General features: G+C 33.5%; 1 protein-coding gene across 1 annotated transcript in view; it reads left to right on the top strand.

The window, feature by feature from the left end:
* HCN1 (hyperpolarization activated cyclic nucleotide gated potassium channel 1) overlaps window positions 1-19171 on the top strand; it is a 471748-nt gene that overhangs the window by 203968 nt on the left and 248609 nt on the right. The window lies entirely within an intron of this gene.

Below are 19171 nucleotides of genomic sequence, written 5' to 3'. Positions count from 1 at the left end.
GAAAAGAATAGAAAAAATGAGAATTGTCTGTGGAACTTGAGTGACAGCAAGCATGCAAACATATGCATCATAGGTGCTCAGAAGGAGAAGAGAAGGAAAAGGGGTCAGAAAGACTATTTGAGGAAATAATGGCTGGAAATTTCTCAGTTGTTATGAAAGACATAAATACACATGTCCAAGAAGCATAATGTCCTCCAAACTGAACAAACTCTAATAGACATATTCAGAGATACATACTAATCAGAGAATTCTGAGAGCAACAAGAAAAAAGTGATTCATCACAAAAAGGGATCCTCAATAAGACTAAGTTCTGATTTCTCATCAGAAACCATGAGGCAAAAAGGCACATCTTGGTTTACAAAAGAAGTCTCTGTAAACTTAAAAAGATTATAATTATACAAAGCATCTTCTCTGACCACAATGAAATGAAGCTGGGAATCAATGACAGGCAGAGAACTGGAAAATCCACAAACATATAGAAGTTAAATAACATGCTTTTAAGCAATCAATGATTCAGAAGGAAATCAGTAAATATCTTGAGACAAATGAAAACAAGAGAACAACACATCAAACCTTATGAGATGCAATGAAGACAGTGCTGATTGGGAAATTTATAGCCCTAAATGTTTACATTAAAAAAGAATAAAGAACTAAATCAAAGAACTAACTACACACATGGAGGAACTAGAAAAAGAACAATAAACTAAAGCCAAAGCAAACAGAACAAATGAAATAAAGATTAGAACAGTAATAAACAGAGTTGAGGATTTAAAAATACAATAAAACTATTAACAAAATCAGAAGTTTGTTCTGTGAAAAGATCAATAAAAGTGACAAACTTTTAGTTAGACTGACAGAGAAAACAGGAGAGAGGATGCAAATAAATAAAATCAGAAATGAGAAGGGGGCCATAAGTATTGACCCCGAAGAAATAAAAAGTATCATAAAACATACTATCACAACTGTATACCAACAAATTAGATGGAATGGAAAAATTTTTAGAAACACACACACTGACTACACTGACTGTAGAAGAAACAGAAGATCTCAACACACCAATTCCAAATAAAGAGATGGAACCAGTCATTGAAAATCTCCTTACAAAGAAAATCCTAAGACCAGACGGTTTCATGGGTGAATTCTACCAAACATTCCAAGAGGAATTAATATTAATCCTCCTCAAACTCTTCCAAAAATTAAAGACGTCATTCTATGATATCAACATCACCCTAATACCAACTCCAGATAAAGATGGTACCAGAAAGGAAAATTAGAAACCAATTTCTCTAATGAATATTGATGCAAAAATAATCAACAAAATAATAGAAAATCCAGCCACACATTAGTAGTGTTATACACCATGAACAAGTAGGATTTATCCCATGTATGCAAGACTGGTTCAAATTAGGAAAATCAATTAACGTAACACCACTTTAACAGAGTGAAGGGGGGAACACATGATCATCTCAATTGATTCAGAAAAGGCATTTTACAAAATGCAATATCCTTTCTTGATAAAAGAACATTTAGAAAAATAGGAATAGAAGGAAATGTCCTCAACACACAAAAAAGGCTATATGAAAACCCCACATCAAAATCACACTTAATGGTGAAAGACTAAAAGCTTTTCCTCTAAGATCTGGAAAAAGACAAGGATTTTCACTGTCACCACTGTTGTTCAGCATTGTACTTCAATTCTAGCCAGAGCCATCAGACCAAAAAAAAAGGCATCCATATTAGAAAGGAAGAAGTAAAACTTTATTTATTTTCAGATGACATGATCCTATGTATAGAAAGTACCAAAAAATCTACAATAAAGTTACCAGAGCTAATAAACAAATTCAGCAAAATGGTGGTGTTCAAGATCAACATGTGAAAATTAGTAGTCTTTATATATTAGTAATGAGCAATCTGAGGAGGAAATCAAGGACAAATTTCCATTTACAATAGCAACTAAAAGAATCAAATATCTAAGAATAAATTTAAGTAAGGATGAAAAGGACTTACACATTAAAAACTACAAAGCTTTGCTAAAAGAAATCAAAGAAGATCTAAATAAATGGAAAGACATTCCATTTTTATGGATTGGAAGACTAAATATTGTTACATTGTCAATTCTACCATAGCAATTTAATGAATCAACACAATCCCAATCAAAATTCCAGCAGCCTTATTTACAGAAATGGGAAAGCCAGTTATCAACTTTATTTGGAAGGGTAAGGGGACCCAAATAACCAAAAAGATCTTGAAAAAGTAGACAAAGTTGGAGGACTCACAAGTCCTGACTTTAAAAATTATTACAAAGCTACCATGGTCTAAACAGCATGGTACTGGTGCAAGGATAGATATATATATACAAGTCCACTCTATTGGGAAAGAATAGTGTCTTTAACAAATGGTGCCAGGACAACTGTGTATCCATATGCAAAAGAATGAAGGGGGAACTCTATCTCACACCATATACAAAAACAAAATAAAACAAAACGAAACAAAACAAAAACAAAAAATATACTCAAAATCAATCAAAGACCCAAATATAAGAACCAGGACTGTGAAACTCCTAGAAGAAAACTTAGGGAATCTTCTTCAAGATTTTGTTCTAGGCAATAGTTTCTTAGACTTTACACACAAAACATAAGCAACAAAACAAAAAAAAATAGATAAATGAGACCTCATCAAATTTTAAAACTTTGCATATCAAAGGGCTTTATTGTGAAAGTTGAAAAGTCAGTTTACTCAATGGGAGAACATGTTTGGAAACCACATAGCCAATAAGGGTTAATATCCAGAATCTATAAAGAAATACTACAGCTAAACAATAAAAAGACAACTCAATTAAGAAATGGGAAAAATACTTGAATAGACATTTATCTCAAGAAGATATACAAGTGGCCAAAAAACACATGAAAAGATGCTCAACATCATTAGTTATTAGGGAAAGGCAAATCAAAACAAAATCAAAACCATTTCATACCCAAAAGAATGGCTACTATTTTTAAAACAGAAAATAACAAGTCTTGGAGAGGATGTGGAGAAATAGGAACACTCATTCCTAGGGGATTGTGAACTGGAGCAGCTGCTGTGGAAGATAGCTTGGCAGTTCCTCAGAAAGTTAAGTGTAGAATTACCATATGACTCAGCCTGTTCTTCAGAAAATTAAGTATAGAATTTCCATATAACCCAACATATGCCTCTTCTAGGTATATACCCAAAAGAATTGAAAGCAGGGACTCAAACAGATTTTCGCACACGTGCTCATAGTGGCAGTATTCACAATTGCCAAAAGATGGAAGCAACCCATTGTCCATCAACCAATGAATAGATAATTAAAATGATGCATATGCATTTGAATATTATTAGGCACATACAATGGAATATTATCTGGCATTAAAAAATCATGAAAGTCTCGTACATGAAAAACACGGATGAACCTGAGGACATCATGTTGAGTGACATAAACCAGTCACAAAAGGACAAATATTGTATGATCTCACTCGTATGAAATAATTAGAATAAGTAAACTCATAGAGTCAGAATCTGAAGTGCAGGTTACTAGGTTGGGTGTGAGCAATGGGGAGTTAAAAGTGTTTAGTTCTACAGAGTTTCTATTTGGGCTGACTGAGAAGTTTTGGTAATGGTTAGTGGTGATGGTAGTAAAACATTGTGAATGTTATCAACAGCACTAAATTACGTAAGTGAATTTGGTTAAAAGGGGAAATTTTTGGTCATGTGTATGTTACTAGAATGAAAATTAAGAAAACAGCAATATAGGGCTATACAACACAAGCAGTGAACACCATTGTAAATACTGGACTATAGTTAATATTACAATTGAAGTTAATAGTACAATTATACAAATGTTCTTTCATGAATTGTAAAAACTATACAACACTAATACAAGGTGTTTATAATATGCTGGTATATGGAAACTGTATTTTATGTATTTTATGTAAACCTACAACTTCTCTAAATAAAAAAAAACACTTTAGATTCATTTGTCTGTTTTTAAAACTTATATAAATGACATCATACAATTAAAAAAACATCATTCCCAGTAAGTTGTAGAAATGAAGATGTTTCCTTCACTAACTCTAAGCACTAAATAAAATATTTCAATGTTATACTGCCAATTATAGTGCTTTTAGATCTGCCATTTGAAACCATTCTCTTTGTCACCTAATGGAGACTGAGAGCTTTAAAACTCCATTTCCCTAGAACAGGTACTTCATAAGTGATTATTTATTGTGGGAAAACAGTGATTAATTCAACTCTGCTAAGAAATCTTAGGAGCGAGTGAAAAATCTGGTATTCCCAGGATTTATCAAATGTGCATTATTTATTTAATATTTTAAGACACTTGTCTATAAATTGCTTTTTCCTTTGTTTTTCTCCTTCATATCATTATATTAATAATGTAATTACATCAATCTGACTGCACCTAGGGATTTATCTTTTTCTCTTCCTTCTTCTCATCTTCCTCACCTCCTAGCTGTTACTGTTGTTATCACTACTTGGAAAACATCAAAGCAGTTTTACATAAGAACATTATCTTGGTTTTTCTTTTGGCTACTTCTAAGTAAATAGTCTCTTCCAGTGCTTACTCTTGTGTCTTAAGGTTAGATATTTATTACTTAATTATAAAGTTATAAGCATAATATTTTAAGCTTTTTGATAGTAAATAAAAGAATGTTTAAGAAAATCTTTAATGTGCAAAACTTTAAATATAAATATATAAAATATGTAATGTGTAACATACTGTGTAACATGAAGCACAGCATGTAATATACAACATGCCATGTATATATACACACACACACATACTGAAGGTAGCTGGAAGGGGTTCAAAGAAAAACAGTTAAAACATTTGAGGGGTTAGATATGAATTTCAAAATCTAGGTTCTGGAATATACCACACAGAAATACTCTTAAGAATGGGGGAAGTGTGGTTGATTAAATCATATTTAGTACCTAGAATATATGAAAGGAACATGGAATTTTAAAATATTTTCTAGAAAATACTGTAACAAAGATAATTTTATAATAAATAATAAGAAAAAAAGCCACTAGTATTTTAATTTTATTAATTTAAATAGTGCCTGCCAAAACTTAGCATTTAAAAAATATATTATTAAATAATAAAACATAAATCTACTGCTTATTTAATGCACGACACATATTAGTAATATATTATTGTGCTTATTAATCACTATTATTTTTCAAGTAGGGATTTTGTTCTCATTTTACTGGTGAAAAGTCTAAGGCTTTAGAGAAGTTAATTAATTTACCCATCATAAAGGAAACAGCAAAGTTGTGACTCAAACCATGGTTGCTCAGACCTAAAAACCTATACAAAATGTGTATTTTGCATTGCCTCTGAAATGTGCTGCCTCAAAACTTAACATTAAAATTCTAAACAGATTCAAAATAATTCAGATAAATTCATGAATGATGCATTATACTGGGTCAATAAGGTATAAATGGAGTGTATTTGAGTGATATTTCAGAGGAAAACATGCTTTTCCCCAGTAGAATTCCTTGGTGCTCTTTCTCTCTCTGTCACAGACAAGAAAGTTGCAACCATAAACCATTGATCTAACTCTTGTTATGAACAGATAGTTTGTATACATTTTTAAAAATAATTTCTGTAAGTTCCATCAAGCATTGTGCTCTTTGGATTTTTTAAAGCGACTTCTATCTTAACTTTCTAAAGATAAATATTTTCTTGGATGTGATAACCTTATGCTAATGAATTTTATCATTACTAGAAGGAAATTCTCTTTGGCAATTCCATTTATCAGCAATTTCCTTACTAGAGGGTCCTCTGCATCGTCAGGGCCAACATTTCTTCCTTTGGAAACAGACTCTGGAAACGGAAACTTGAAATAATACTGACCAAGACAGTATTAAAAAAAATGGTAGTGAAGACAGCCAAATGCATGAAGGTTCCCCCCATTACAACTCATTTTGCCTTTAAGAAGGAGGAAGGATGTAGATTGCCTTATAGCTTTACTCTTCACAATGAAAGTGTCAATTGTCTACTTTTATAATTGAAACTACATTTGTTTTTTTCTTCTCTGTTCTGAAAGTAGGATATGAAGAAAGTAAAGAGAATTGTCACTGTTCTGCTGTAACTTTCTTTGATACTTTGTTCTCTGAGATTATGTTATGCATTTCATTTATCTTAAATTTTAAAATAATTTAAGTATTTTAAACAAATTTTAAAATAATGTTTAAAATATGTATCAAATGTAAATCACAACAGAGTATAACTATGCTACTATATTACCTCAGAAAAAAATGTCTCTCTACTTCATTAGATTCTCATTAGTAAATCCAAATCTCTATTTTATTGATGCCACTTCAATTCTAATGTCTTTTTCTGAAAAGAAAATAGGTAGAAACTAAAAAAACAAAAAACTTCCTTGTTTTTTCTGATTATAAAAACCAGATATTAAAAAGAGTTAGAAGATGTAGAAAAGTGTGATGAGTAACACTCTCGGTACCAAAATCTGTTCTAGTTTGCCAATGCTGCAGAATGCAAAACACCAGAGATGGATAGGCTTTTATAAAATGAGGCTTTATTTCACTACACAGTTACAGTCTTAAGGCCACAAAACGTCCAAGGCAACATATCAGTAATCGGGTACCTTCACTGGAGATGGCCAATGGCGTCCGGAAAACCTCTGTTAGCTGGGAAGGCACATGGCTGGCGTCTGCTCCAAAGTTCTGGTTTCAAAATGGCTTTCTCCTGGGATGTTCCTCTCTAGCAAGCTTGCTCCTCTTAAAAACGTCACTCATAGCTGCACTCCGTTCAGTCTCTTTGAGTCAGCATGTTTTATATGGCTCCACTGATCAAGGCCCACCCTGAATGGGTGGGGTCACACCTCCATGGGAGTATCCCACCAAAGTCACCACCCACAGCTGGGTGGGGCACATTCCAAGCAAATCTAACCAGCACCAAAACGTCTGTCCCACAAGACTACATCAAAGAATATGGCTTTTTCTGGGGGACATAATACATTAAAACTGGCACAGACACGAACCTTAGAATCTGAAGATAACCTTTGAGGAAAGAAAAAGGCAACCCTTCATTTTGACTGAGGGAAACTGCTCCAAGGATCATAACTTTAGAATTGCGAGAAGCTGGGTTTTACCACCACCACAAACTACCCAGACCTACTACAAAGTTTGCAGAGCCCAGCGAAATATAAAAATGCAGAGCCCCTTGGTCAAACAGTTTTAAGTATTTAAACATGGCAGAAGAGCATTAAACCAAACACAGGACCCTTCTAAATAAACATAGGGCCCCGAGTGACTGCAATGGTCAAACATCTATGAAGTTAGCCCTGCCAACTTCTCACCTCTACCCCAAGTCATGGGAATGAATGAGATGTCCATGAGGAATTCATAGAATGAGAAAATGTAACCTAAGAAAGAACCCGGAAGGCCAACATCGTTTTCTAAAAAGTAAATAAATCCCTAGAATAAAAGGACAGGAAAATAATTCATATTCAAAAAATGTATGAAAGCCATAACTAGATTGATAGGAACATATATTTTACTCATCACACTTTTCTACATCTTCTAACTCTTTTTAATATCTGGTTTTTATAATCAGAAAAAACAAGGAAGTTTTTTGTTTTTTTAGTTTCTACCTATTTTCTTTTCAGAAAAAGACATTATAATTGAAGTGGCATCAATAAAATAGAGATTTGGATTTACTAATGAGAATCTAATGAAGTAGAGAGACATTTTTTTCTGAGGTAATATAGTAGCATAGTTATACTCTGTTGTGATTTACATTTGATACATATTTTAAACATTATTTTAAAATTTGTTTAAAATACTTAAATTATTCACCATTTCTGTTCAAGGCCTCGTCAGAAGGATCTTTAGAGTCCATATTTCCACAGTCTCTTTAAAGCAGTTTTGGCCTTTTCTATCAAGTGCCTCACAATTCTTCCAGCATATTCCCCTTATCCATTTGAAAAGCTGTTCCAACATGTTTGGTATTTGCAAACTCAGCAGCAAAAGCACCCCACTTCTCTGGTACCAAAATCTGTCCTAGTTTGCTAATGCTGCAGAATGCAAAACACCAGAGATGGATTGGCTTTTATAAAAAGGGGGTTTATTTGGCTACACAGTTACAGTCTTAAGGCCATAAAGTGTCCAACGTAACACATCAGTAATCGGGTACCTTCACTGGAGGATGGCCAATGGCGTCCGGAAAACCTCTGTTAGCTGGAAAGGCACGTGGTTGGCGTCTGCTCCAAAGTTCTGTTTCAAAATGGCTTTCTCCCAGGACGTTCCTCTCTAGCAAGCTTGCTTGCACCTCTTCAAAACGTCACTCACAGCTACACTGAGTTTCATCTCTGAGTCAGCACGTTTATATGGCTCCACTGATCAAGGCCTACCCTCAGTGGGTGGGGCCACACCTCCATGGAAATATCCCATCAGTTATCATCCACAGTTGGGTGGGGCGCATCTCCATGCAAACAACCTAATTCAAACGTTCCAACTTAGTCCCCACTATTCTGTCTGCCCCACAAGATTGCATCAAAGAATATGGCTTTTTCTGGGGGACATAATACATTCAAACTGGCACAGTGTCTGTGGAGCAAAGTCCTTATTGAGGCTGCAACTATGTCTACTCTGTCTCTCCAGAAATATTTTACCCTTAAATTATGCAATGATGTACTATAGCCTACTAGTGGCCCTTGCTGTAAATACCCTGGTGTCCTTCAAATTCTTACTTCTTGCCAAATACTTCTGAATGTGTATCTACATATCCAGGGGCCTACTTTTTTTGTTGTTTTTTCCCAACTGGACGAACTATGGACAACTTAACCTCAGATTGTCCAAAATAGAAATCCTATCCTTTCTCCCCTGCAAACTGCCTTACATTGCTTATATTGGGTGCTAGATGCTTCCATCCATCTAAAAAGCCACACCTAGAATATTGGGAGTCACCTATCTTTTTCTTCTCTTTGTCTTCTGCATCCAGTTCATCATCAAGTGCTGTCAGTTCTGCTTCTTCAATTGTTTTCAATCCCTTCTGCCACTGGTCCAGAACATCATCATATCAAGCTGAGTTATTCCAGCAACAATATGAATTCAGTCTCCTTTTAGCTAGGTTTCCCCTTTCCCATTCATTCTCCACCATGTTTAAAGAAATGATATTTCTAAATTCCAAATCCAGTAATCCCATGCCACTGTTTACAACCCATAAGTTAAAGTTCTTATTTTCCAAAATAAGGCTTCTAAAGCCATTCATATCCCAAGTTTCCAATATCTTCTTTCATTTCAGGCTGCCTCCTCCACTTCTATTTCCCCTTTTCCATTACTCTGCATTCTGAAAATTTATTTCTTTAGGAGTCCCTAACACACTAGGATTTCTTATTCCTAGGCTCTTCAAAAGTTCTTTCTACATGCATCATTCTTTATCACTTTCACTTAATCCTCAGTGTCCACTCCCAACAACATTTTGACTAGTTAATACTTATTGCTCAGTGAGATTCTTGTTTTGCTCTTCAAAATCTATACACTCTCACAGCTGACACATTATGTCCTTGGCTTTATTGTATAGTAACCTTCTATTCACCCCATTCTAGTCATACTGGTTGCCTAACATTTTTTGAACATGGCAGATATGATGTTGCTTTAGCTGTTTTCTATGCCTGTGATTCTTTCCTTCCAATTATTATTAAGGTTAACTTCATCACCTCATTCAACTTATGTTATATCTCTCCAGCCGAGACACTTGCAATAACTAATGTATCTGACCTTGCTCTGCATTTTCATTTTTCCATACAATGTACCACTTCTACCATAATTTATGTATTTATTTTGTTTATTAGGTTCTTCTTGTGCCATTAGAATGTAAGCTTCATAAAGAGGGACATCTTTGTCTTTTTTCACTGATGTATCCCAAGAGCCATATAAACATACTTAACCACAAGTATTTTCATAGAGCTAACCCTTAAATATTAATTTACTGTTCAAAGTATATGGAATATTTTGGAATATTGATGTATCATTGCCTTTTATCATAAAGGTTATACCAATTTTATATTCCAACCAATATTTAATGGAGTTTCTTTCCATGCCTTCAACAGAATAAAATATTCCAAATTTAGATTGATGAGAAATGGTATCTTATTAAAACTTTTCTTTAATTTTGTAAAATTCAGAGTTTGAGCATTATCTGTATTTTTTATCAGTGATTTTTATTTCTTCTTTTGTTAATTGTGTTTATAAAGTTTGCATATTTTTCTATTTGAATGCTCGTGTTTTCCTTGTTTATTTGTTATAAACTTTTGCACATTACCCCTTTGACTTTTTAAAAAATATTTTAATAAATTTATTGAATTTTCTAATAATTTCTCTTTTACCTTCTTTTGTTTATTGTCCATCATACCTTCAAAAACACTTATTGCCAAGTGTGGTGATGTTTTCACCAACAAAACTGAGGGCTTTTTTTTCACTCTTTACCCTCTTTGTCTCCCCTTGTCCTTTTGTAGAAACCTGCCTTTGACTTTAAAAGAGTTAATCCTGACTTTTGCCTCTTATTTCTCATAACACATTTTAGGTACTCCTTTTTTTTTTGTCATTTTCCTCTGTAGACCAGAATTTGGTCATCATTCTGAATGGATTATATTGATTTCCTCAACATTCAATCCCTGAATGGTATGCCTATTCCCATGACCGCAAGCAATATTGGTAAGGTGATCAGGATTGCCTCTACTTTTTTTGTTTGTTTTTTTGGTTGAATCCAAATCTTCTTGATAAAAAGATAATGTAGAGAGGTTTTCTGTTTCTGGAAAGAATGTTTATATTAGTTTTGAGAAACCATGGTGTAATACAAAGTGTTTTCATTGACAGTGCTGAGTACAGCAGAGGTAATCAAGAAAACTCTGTTATTTAATGTGTATTAGGTGCTAGAGCATTGAAATTATGTTGGACTGAATGTCCTGATGTATTTTAAATGATTCATTTAGGTATGCCTCAGGGTAGTTTAAATGGATCTTGAGGAAATATGGAGATAGATCAGGTAGATCTACCATCTGGAAATTTATTTAATTCTTATTTTTTATTCAACAAATATTTACTAAGACATGCTCTGCTAAAAGTACTGTTGTACAAAGTACTAGGACTACAATGAAAAACAAAACATAGGCCTCATATGAAAGAAGCATGCAGTCTAATGAAAAGGAGAAAAAAAATAAATGGCAGTTATCCCTCAAGGTTAAAATAAAGCAGAAGGGTGCCTTGGAGGTGCTGTGGGAACACATAAGGAATGGTTTCCAATACAGTCCCAAGGGGCACAGGGAAGGTTTGCTGGAGAAAGTAAAGACTATGCTGAGACCCAAGTTTGCAAAGGCATTAGATGAGATTGTGGAAAGGCTAAAAAAAGGTCAAGAAGTCCAGACACACCGTGACTAGCTTAATTACTTCATAGTTTTTTAAATGACAAAATGAGACGAGATATTTAAATGTAGTTTTACAAAAACAAGTGGTGGTACAAATATGACTCATTATGAGCACTATTTATTGTCTTTAATTTTTGAGCTTGTTCTAGATGCATAGATATGTCATTTGAAAATTGCATTTTTGTTTATAAGTATTACAGCTTAGCCCCTCTTTTCACGTTGTTAATAGAGAAGTCTATTAGAAAGAATAAAACTATATTATTAAACAGTAAAAAGCTACTTTGTTTTCCAGCATATATCTTTACGTAAGTAGAAAATACTTTTCTGTTAAGTAAAGAAAAAACATTTTGCTGAAAATTATAATTAAGGATTCTGTGCATTCTAATTTATAATTCTTATCCTCTGCCTTTAGAAGAATACATGTATATAAAATCGTATATATTATATGTAATCTCCAAGATGGAATACAAGTACTGCCTCACAAACTGTTTCTATTATTATACCCTAGTTTCAACAAAGATGATAGTTTTAAGGACAAGTTTATGTAGTCAATTTCAATAATTATAAATTAACACAAACTATTAATAAATGGCAGGAAATTATTTTTAAATGCAAAATGAAGTTACTCTTATCGGAAGGAATGTAGAGCTCATTTATGATTAAACAGAATCATGACTTGAAGTGAATTCTGGTGTACATATTTTACAGCATCATTACAATTTTGTCACAGTGGAAGATAAATTCTTTTTTTAAACCTTTTTTTTTTCAGTGAATTGTATAATGTTAGTGTTTTATGGAAAATCTGTTTTCCATTAGAAATTCAAAGTAGATAAACTTTTTTCTATTAACTGCAATAAATAATATTTCATATTTTTATAAATTTTGACGAATAATTTTATAATTACTATTCTTTGTGTATTTTAATGTAGATACTTCAAAAATTGAATCAATTCTTTTTAAAACTAGGTTTCAGTTCAAAGACTGTAGATAAGCCAAAATGTGTTAATGTGCCTTTTTCACTTTTATACATTATTGCCTTTACCTCTGAATCAAGAGGATGCAGATGTAGAGGCATTGTAAGAGATTTAGTGGGTATGTTTTCAACCAATTTAAATTTGTTTCAACCAAATATAAATGTAAGTCAAAATTGCTCTTTTTTATTCAAGATGTACAGACATGTAGAAGTTAAAGACAGGAGTATTGTATTTCATTCATACACACATGCAGACACATATTCTGAAAGCAAAAGCCAGTTGCAAAGTCAGAGAAATTCAACAGTGTGGTAAATGGGAGAAGTACTTATGAGAGTGAATACTAGCCCTTGACTTTTATAATTGTGTTCAAGGCATTTATTTTCTTTGATTTCTCTTCTTTCCATGTCTGTAAAAAAAATAAAAAAGAGTCAGGTGTATAACATAATCTAATGACTTGCAGGTAGGAAATTGTGTGTTTTTTTTAGATGCTTATTTATTCAGCATTCAGCCTGGGACTACTGATTATGAAAAATGAGAGCTACCTTTCAACAGGCACACACCACTGTAATAAGCACTTTCCATTTCTTTTTAGAGCCTCCCAATCCTATGAAGCAGGCTTGTTCTTTTTAACTATAAATGATGTCAGGGGTGACTATGTCTACCTGGGTCATAGGCATTTTGACCTGCAGCTGAGACAAGTCCTCCCCTTAGCCCCACTGCCCTACCCCAACAGCAGGTAGGGCTCCAAAGAGCACCAACAGTAGCCTGAAGTTTTGGTTTCCCAACAATTTGAAGGATAGAGCATCCCCTCAAATATTCCATTCCTTGGGGAAAGTTCTATTCTTTGATTTTTGCAAAAGGTACATATGACTTGGAGGGATAGATATTTTTACCTACACTTAAGTGAAAGTTTAATGCCATAGCACAAATAACCTTGTTCAGAAAATTATCTTGTGTAAATATGAGCAAAATGTTTAAAATCTTCATTTACATACAAAACCCCTTAAATACTGACATACTCAGTTATTGCAATACTTGATTTAAATGTTAAAATTCTAGACCTGGTGTACAGCAGCAGTACATATAGGCCAGTATCCCTGAGGAAACACTAGAGTATATGTTTACTTTTGCATCTGCTCACAAACCTTCTCATGTCTTTCTGCTCCTTGTTTGTACTCTGACCTATGGGTGCACCCCTGGCTGCCTTCTACACTCTAGAAGCTCTTGTAGGGACATCAGTAGTGCCCTATTTTCCTCATCTCCCTCCTAGCCACTTGGTTTTCCCCTCATATAGTATTTTTGTGTGTTTAAGTTTCGTTCTTTGATGAGAATATAATGTATAGCTTCTCTGTGAATGTTTGCATTGTAACGTTCACTTATTTATACCCTAATTAATAAAGCAGGATGGCATATCAGACATGAGAATTAATATTCTGGGGATTGTGTTTACCTTGATCACCTGTAATTTATCAGCGCTTTAAGTGTCTGGTATACAGTGGGCACAGATAAATGAAAAAGTGACTCTTAAATCTCTTCATGTAAACAAAGACCAGTTCCATTTGTATTTTAAGTATATCCTTATTTATATATGCAGACAATTTTACAAAGTGGTTGTAGTGTGGATTAAGCCAACTATATCAATTACTTTGTCTGTTTTAATCTTAAAATGATAAGAGATAAGACTGGAGATAAAGAAAAAAGTTAGATAATTCGAAGTCATATGTGCAATTCTGAAGGTCTTTTTTTATTTAATTTTATGTTTCTTGTAAATGGGGTTCAATTACAGATTTAAGCAGTGTTCAAAATGGCTCACTAAATGTCCAGCCATACTAGATTAGTTGAATAAAGATAAGCCCATTTATACAATGAAACAAGAGATAAATACATTAGCAATTAGAGGCTAATCTAAAAGATTCTGATACAGAAATTTTAATCCATGTGCTTAGATTAAGAAATAAAACAAATAATTTTAAACAATGTATTTGTTAATATGGAAAAAATCCCATTGCATAATATTGAATGAAAGACTGGCTAAAAATCTAAATATTGATTTCTCCCTTTTTGAGTTTTCCCTCTATGCATATGTAAAATAATTATATTTATATAGAAAGTATTTTAATAGACATAAATATTAGGAAGAACTACACAAACATATTAACAGCAGGTAATTCAATAGTAGGAGTAAGTACAATTTTCAGTTGCTTCTTCAGTTTGTCTATAATTTTTCTAAGTTTTCATCAATAAATATTTTTCCAGAGTAGTTGTTAAAGTTCATTATGGTAGGAATTTTGAGGATTGAAGGGGGCTGGAAAGTGAGAGCATGTGAAGCCATTGTGAGTCCAGGTCAAAAATGATGAGACTATGAATTAGTGGCATATGAGGAAAATAGTAATGGGATTGAAGTACTTAGGAGATAAAAGTTAGTTGGAATGGAAATTGAAAATAAAGAAAATGTTTAAGGGTAAATCCCATGTGTTTTTTTGTTATTTGAGTAGATGGTGTTACCACCAAATGAAATTGCCAAACTCAAGTATTTTTGTTGAAAGTTTAAGAATTTAGTTTGGGACATGTTGAATTTGACACACCTTTGGACTACTAGTAAAAAATTAGTTAATTAATTTAAAAAAGCATTAAGGAATTTGAAAAAATGCAAAGTGTAAAACATAAATTGGATCAGACAGTTAGAGGGTATTATTTTAGACTTTGGCAAGAAGTGCAGGTGCAAAAACCAAATTGTAGTGGCACAAAGGAGTGAATGGAAAATGAGGAAGTGAAGATAGCCAATATGAGCAACTTTTTTCATAGTGTTTTTCTGAGGAGAAGAGAAAGAACGGTATCCAGACAGACATTTGATGAGGAAAGCGCATCCCAATTTTTTTTGTTGTTATCTTTGTTCTTTTTAAAAAATTTTAAAAGGTGATTGAAATATAATGTAAATATAGTCTAAGATACAAAAAATATTGAAATCAAAGGAAAAAACTAGGATGCTATTTGGGTCTTTGAGTGGTCACATTTGATTAATTTTTCCTATCAAATTTTCCCCTAAATGATGCCTGACTTTGGCAGCATAAAACTTGAACTCTTGGCACATACCAACTGCATATAGATGAGATAAACCACAGCATAGGTAGATTGTAAGGAAAAGCAAGGTTAAAACTGAAGTCTTTATATGCTGCCACCAAGAAGAGCTCATTGGTGAAAATCCAGTCCAAGGACAGTTTCATTTTGAAGTCAAGAATAATGTAGGTCTAGAATATGACTAAAGCAGAAGGAATGGAAAGAGGGATGAAATCAAAATAAAATAAAAATAGTTGCTGGCTACTTGCATGACCATGAGTCTCTAAGGATCTCTGGGTTTGACAGGATGTGACAAAGCAGTGAATCTCCGAGAGCCTAGGAAGTCCATCCCTGGATATGCTGCAGCTGAGGGAGACTGGGCCGTGGGCCTTTGATGCAGTGTCCTCTGCTCTTAGACTTTTGGTATTGATTCAAATTTCAAACTTGTCTATTGCTCTTCTGTTACAGGTTACACTTCTTTATGTGACAAAAGTGACCGTTTTCTCTGTGTTAACTTCTGATTGTAAAATTCCAATTGCCTTGGTAGTAGGTGTCCCTAACCCAGAGTTAGGGCCTGAAGTTTGCTAACCCTGCTCTGCAAATGGCCCTAAGAGACAAGTTCATTTGACACAAAAATTCATGTATTTTTCATATATACTTAAAGACACACATATCCCACACTTATAATATGACTTACTTCATACTGATTTTACTGTAAATTCTCATTGATACTTGATATTTGGATATTATAACTAAATTTCTTATATAAGATTGCTAAGTAAATATGCCTCTTCTGATTTGTAAATTAACAGTAAAATTAATATCCCTCTTTTTATGAGTGGTTACCTATAAATTTGGTTGATGGCTAATAGAAGGTCTAAATCCTTAGAAGAACTTTGTGGCATTAACTATACCTGCAGGAATCTTGGGACTGCTTTTATCTTTCATTCAGGGTAAAATGGTTGTCCTGTAACTTCTCTCACCTACTGCTTTTAAAAAGTGCTTTATAAACAGTTTCATTTAAAAGTTAATCCTAAAATTTAAAAATTATCTCATTCTTTGTATCCAACCTAGAAATTAAGCCCTTGTATATGCCTGTTTCTTTCAAGAAATGCTGGTTCTTTTTGAAGAATGTTTATATAAATAAGTTTTGAGATCAGCATCAATACAAAAGTGTAACTATGGAAGTAAATGCATTAAAAGATTTGTCTTTGGGGCCCCAAAATAACAATGGTGATTTTTCTAAAAACGACTAAGCATAATTCCAAAATGTCATTTTCTATTAACTCTCACACTACGTAAATATACCGAAGGAAAGAAATAATGTGAAGGCCAAAATCGATGCTGAATTTATCCAGGAAACATGACAGTGATCTGTAAGTTTGAATGCTGGTGAAAAGCCCAGATAATAAAGATATAACCTTTTGGGCGCCTCCATTTAGAACTTGCCAGAAAAACAGTTCTATTGAGTTTAAATTGTGCCAACTCAGTAGGAATAAGAACAAACCTCCAGTTTTTTTTTTGAGTGGATGTTGGCCCAGCCTAGGTGTTTGTTATAGGGTTAGCCCATTAGCTCACATTGGTGATGTCTCTGGAGCTCCTTAAACACAATGGGGTGTATGTTATCAGATCTGATATCAGAGGAGACCAATATTTTTTGGTTAATTTAAAATAGTCTTTGAAATTTCAAAATAGTCTGCACTATCATGGTAAGAATATTGCCAAAGTTGCAATATTTTCAAAATTCTCCAAGAATGTAGCAAGCATTCAGAGAGCAGAAACCGAGGTCCTCTTTTTAATAATAATTTTGTGATTATAGAATCTATGAAATGACTATAGCAATAATTGAAGCTGTTTTCATATACTCATTAAGTGTAATCAAAAGTTAATCATTATGCACACTCATTATTGACACTTCAACAAAAGAACAGACACTTGAACTAGTTTCTGTGGAAAATAGCAGAAAAATAAAATTAACACTGAAATTATTCAGATTTTTTACAACTTACAAGTAATTTTTGAGTAATCAACACCTTGTTGGGAATTTTTGTTTTATATAAAAATGAGTTTGCATTAATATTAACAAGTGATAGAATTCATTCAGTCCATCTCTCCATTATTCAACCTATTTTTATTCTTATTAGCCATTTGCTAAAGTCCTTCAGATACAGACAATAAGGTATGGTCTTCAACTCTAACGCAGACTGTGGTACATAACTCGGACTAGTTAGAAGTAGCAATCATATAAGTTTTCAAATTAGATGACCACAAAAAAATAATGTGAGGGGTAAGATACAAGGAAGAAGATGAGACTACACTTAGGGACTTCTATGTTACACTAATGAGCTTAGCCTTTATCCTGTATTTGATGGAGCATTGTGAAGATTTTTAACCAGGAAAAGACCATCAATATACTTGTGTTTTATAAAGATAACTACCTGCAGCATGAAGGAGAGAAAATCTAGAGAAATGGAAATACTTTAGAAAGTTTTAAAATACCTCAGTTAAGAGACAATGATTATCTGAATTAAGGAACTTATGATTCACGAATTATTACAGAAGGAGATTCCGAGAACTTAGTTACCAATGTAATGTGGATGGTGAGGGAAGAGAGTACATCAGGCATTGTCCTGATGGAGGTTAATTTTGAGACTTGATATGTTTTATTCTATGTACAGACTATAATAAGGATGAGTAATGCAGGAGAAATTAACATAGTTTCTTACATCTTCAGATTGCCTTGATCTTGGGTTTCAGGATTGAGAAAGGTGACTTCAGTTGAGGTAGATATGAAGTCACCTGACAATAGTTGAAATTATTGACATGGAGTAATTCTCTTAAGGAAAATGTGTAGAGTGGAACTGGATAATTTCAGCCCTTAGGGAGAGAAGAGGATAAGTTGCTTGAGAAGGACACTGAATCTGATTGAACAGTGAAATGAGAGTAAACAAGGAACAAGAGAGAAAATGGCATTTCAGAAACAGAGAATAAAGAGCATTTGGAAGGAGCAAATTATAACCTGGTAAATGTTCAGGGAGATCAAGCAAATATGTCTTGCAAATTGCTCACTGGATTCAGCAGTAGAGATTTATACAAATTTTACCATGGAAGTTTACAGCTAACAGGTAGGAAATATCAGGTTATAAGAGGTTTAAGGGCAGAATACAGTGTAAAGAAGTAGATAATGTATAAACAACTTTTCCATATCCTTGACTGAGAATAAGAGTAGATATTAGTATAGTGGATGGACAGGAATATAGGTTCAGTGTACAGATTTATTTTCAATATGGGGAAGTCCTAAACATCTTTAAATGCTGGTGAGAAAAAACATAGAGGGGAGTCTGAAGAACAAGGGAGGGATAATTGATGAAACAAGATCGTTGAGGACATAGGAGGAAATGAAAAGGAAAAACAAAGCAGGTATCAGAAAAAGATACACATCATGCTCTAAAGTAAGAGAAGAAATAAGGATGAATGTAGACATATTTGTAAATGGCAAAATTTCAGTAAATTAAGAAGCTAAATATTTTCTTTTGCTTGAGATGGGCAGGCTTGAGATGGGACTTTGTGAAACTCAGTAGTTTGAACTAGCTGCCCCAAAGAATCAGATACATGCTGTCTCAGAATATGTCAAGATCAGTGGGCAACGTTGGAAATCTATAGTGGTGCAATTGAGGAGTTATCTCTTACAAAATGTCGAGTCCCATGTAT

This window comes from Choloepus didactylus, chromosome 11, assembly GCF_015220235.1.
Source record: "Choloepus didactylus isolate mChoDid1 chromosome 11, mChoDid1.pri, whole genome shotgun sequence".
Classification (NCBI taxonomy): Eukaryota; Metazoa; Chordata; class Mammalia; order Pilosa; family Megalonychidae; genus Choloepus; species Choloepus didactylus.
The sequence above is the reverse complement of the archived record's forward strand: the minus strand, read 5'-3'. Positions and strand labels throughout refer to the sequence as shown.